This window comes from Cryptomeria japonica, chromosome 7 (genome assembly GCF_030272615.1).
Source record: "Cryptomeria japonica chromosome 7, Sugi_1.0, whole genome shotgun sequence".
Lineage (NCBI taxonomy): Eukaryota > Viridiplantae > Streptophyta > Pinopsida > Cupressales > Cupressaceae > Cryptomeria > Cryptomeria japonica.
The window spans coordinates 2,237,300-2,241,232 of record NC_081411.1 but is presented as its reverse complement, the minus strand read 5'-3'; positions in this window follow the sequence as shown (position 1 = coordinate 2,241,232).

Genomic DNA, 3,933 nt, shown 5'->3' with positions numbered 1-3,933 from the left:
ATCCTTACCTTTAGAATTTGATACATTTGGGGTGTTTCCAGGGTAGAATTTCTGATTCCGTTGGCCTTTAGTCATGACTGTGCAGGCAGGTTCTTGAAGTGTTGTAAAAACATCACCTCCTCTCTCTGAATCAGATTCGTATTCAAGGAAGTAACTACCAGACTCACCTTTTTCTACATCTTCTTTTTAAATCATCGCTTCTGCCATAAGAGCATTCTTTGCTAGCTGAATACAATTTAGCCAGTCAGGACATTCTCGTTCATCATGGTCCGAAGTCATGTGGAAGGAACACATTGTTTCTTTAGGGGCTTCTTCAATTTGTAGTCTCGGCTGAGAAGCAGTCAATAGGGGAGCTCTCCCAAAATTTTGAGACTGCTGCCATTTGTGAATGTCTTGATAAGGGGAAGGATACTGAGTATGTGTTTTATTATGTTGCCTCTTCATCATTTCTATGTCATTCATCAGCTTTTGTAAGACTGGGTCTGTGGGTGTAGCAGATGAAACGGTCCCAGGAGTATGTACCTCTCTTTTCCACTTACCGGCATTAATGAATGCATCCTCCAGTTGAATAGCCAACCTCTGAGCAGTGCCTAAATCAGCACAAGCATCTTTAATAAGATGAAAACTTATATCTGCTGGAACGACATTAATAAAAAATGATTTCTAATTTTCTTCACTAGGTCTTGACGCTGTGGGAATTCTTTGAACCAATCTATTGAATTTGGCCACAATCTCTCTCATAGGTTCATGCATATCTTTCTTCATTTGACTGAGTTGGGAAAACAGAGAACATTCATTTTCAGGGGTTTTAAATCTATTTTCAAAGGCATTGTTCATATCATCCCAACTAGTAATAGAAAGATGGGGCAAATGATTGAACCAATCAGTAGCAGCATCAGTCAAGGTTCGCACAAACAATCTCACAGCAACCTCCTGTGTAGGGATGATTATAATAGCACAGGCAGAATGAAAAGCGCTTAAGTGGTCATCTGTTGAGACTTTTCCATCTCCACTAAACTTGGGTAAAACTTCAGCAGCTCCTTTAGGGAGTGCTGCGGGGTTCACACCTAGATTCAGTGGACCTATGTTCTGCCCCCAAGGTTGATTAACAGCCATTTTGGGTGATACAACTTGCAAGGGTGGAATTGATATACAGGCTGGAACAAGGGCACTCAATGGAAGCAAGGATTGAACCAAAGGTGAGAAGGGAGAAGGCTTAGGTGGTGAGCTAGGCCTGCTTTGGGATTTGATCTGCTTCTTTTTAGGGTCGTTAAAATCTGGTAAGAGTTTTAGGTTTTTCAATGACTCAAAGTTCTCATCAAGAATTCCCTTTTTTCTTTCCCCTCTTGTGTATCTACGAGTAGCCAATTCTAAACTACTGATGCGTTCACGGTCTTGCAGGTGCCTGGGCTAGTCTATTCACAACAACAGCCTCCTGAACTACCGGCACTCCTCTCAAGAGTTCGGCTCTTTCTTCTTCTATTTCCAAAACCACTAATATTTGCTGATAGTGTTGACCGCTTCTACGCTCTCGCCAAGCAGTTGCCGCCAGGTCTGAAATTATGTCTTTCTGAGTATCTTCAAATCGAAGATTAGGTTGTAATACAGGGAAGACCTCATTATGCTGAAGAACCATGGTTATACATTACATTTAAAGATTAAGGTTCCTTAAAAAGGACTCGATCCCCAGCAGAGTCGCCAAAAATCTGTTAGTGAACGGATTATCCTCTCACTCAACTTCTCTTAATTTTCTTTATGCCCAATATTATGAAGAGAACAGAATCATTCACTACAGTTGAGAAAGTATTAATTTTACTCTAACTTCCTCTCTGAATTTTCTACAGGTACAGCTCCCTCATCTGATTTGCAATGAATTCAGTTTTTACAATTACACTTTTTCCTGAAAGTGCATAACGTTCTCTCAACTACTCCTAGGTAGTGAGGTAATTACAAAATAAAGGCTCGAAAATGAAAAGATTCACGCACATATAATCAACAAAATCTATTTTAACGAGTGAATTCTCTGCTAGATTTTTAACATATATCAAAATAGGAAATAGATGAACTTACGACTAACCAACAGCAATAAGGAACTTTCGAATCGCCTAATTACCTCCACAAAGTGATAATAATTCAGCACCCAGAACACAAAGTTTCAAAGCATAACTCGAATTTTTTTTATATATGTATATCCAACTTCAATGCACAAAGTCTTTGAAAGCTAAAACATGCATATACTATCCTTGATCACTATTCTTTAGAAAAATCTATCTTAAAACTATATCTAATCTGCTATCCTTTTTTTTTAATTGCTAACCCCCTGAGACCGTTTTATGCCCCAGCATTTATAGTCGTTTTTAAAATCCTGAAGGGCCTCCCTTAAAACCCAGCCCTATCGGGTTAATACAAGAAACCGTTATGAAACTAGAAAGCAGTTATCAAAAAGATAGAACGCCAGCGGGTGACGATTCAGTTCCCACTATATTCGCCGGCTTCCTCCTCATTTCCGACGGTTTGTCGTACCAGCTTCCAGCTCTGGAAAGTAGACATGAATTCCTGCGTGGCCTGTGAGTGCGGGTTCTTTAAACTCATCAGCCGGGCTCTACATGCATCCTTCTGCCACCTGTACTCCTTCATCTTTAGGTTCTGACATGGCATCAGCTTCTCATTGAGGCGCAACATGGATTCTATTCCTGCCAACGAAGTGAAATCATCGACCTTGGGTGTTTCTTTATCTCTAATCTGTTCAACTGCTTCGGTGAAACTTTTGGTTAACACTTCAATGTCCATGCTACCTTCATCCAATTGTAAGATGCCTGTGGGGTTGACAATCTTCATGTCTTTAACCAGTTCCTTATGCATGTCTGTGATTTGATTCTTGACGCCTTGGACCTCTTTGATGGCTTCTTTGTAGATGGACTCCTTCCAGCTCATATTACTTTTCAGGATAAATAATGTGCACGGGTCCACGGCTTTCATGGGGTTTTCACCTAAGAATTTGAGAACTCCAAACTTTTCAACCTCAGTTACCCGGGAAACTATGGTTTGGCACCGTGACAATTCTGTCTCCCATACTGGTATCAAAGTTTGAATCTCCCCGAGCAATGCTTCACCCTCAGAATAGATACTAGTAATTTCGTAAATAAACTTATTCCCTTGCTCTAATATGCTATTTACCCAACTAACCACAGTGTCAGACAGCAATTTTCCCCTCTGCATCTGTTTCATCAATTGCTGGCTTTCGGTGGAATTTGGATCGAATGGCTGAGGCAGTTGGATTATTGGATTAGGCCCTAAATTAATCACTGAATTGATGTATGTGGCCATCGTCACCACCATTGCTTTCAATTCTTTCTTCTCTTTAGAATCTTTTTCTGATTGAGTGAGCATGTGATCAGTAGAAAATTTAAAGAAATTATTACCAGTACTCCTATTAAGGGTACCTAGTTCAATAGAAGTGACTTTGAATCCTTCCTCATCAATTTCCCCTGATTCCCTTTTCTGTTTATAAGTAGCCACCTCCGCTATGATTTTCCCCGTCACTGGATCTTTAGTGAGACAAGCATCCATTTTCATTTTCTTTGCTTTAGATCCTCTAGCCGCATACCTAGTGACAATATCTTTTACTAGCGAGGCTACTGGTTGTAAACTCCGTTTCTTATTGATTGAATTTGACAACCATAAAGGAACAGTGGGAGTGGTTGATATCATCTGAGTATCTTTAATCGGAGTCAAGAAATTGGGTTGATCTGTCTTTGGTGTTTCAATGAATTGGACTTCATCTTCTGCTTCATCTTGAAAAGGGGACTTATCACTTGAATCCCGCTCTGGTGATGTCATTTTTTGCTTCTGGGAACTAGGCTGCTTCAAAGCTTTGTTCCTGGAATGGGATCTCGTCCTAGGAGTCGTGACTTGGGAAGGAAACTTTATTTT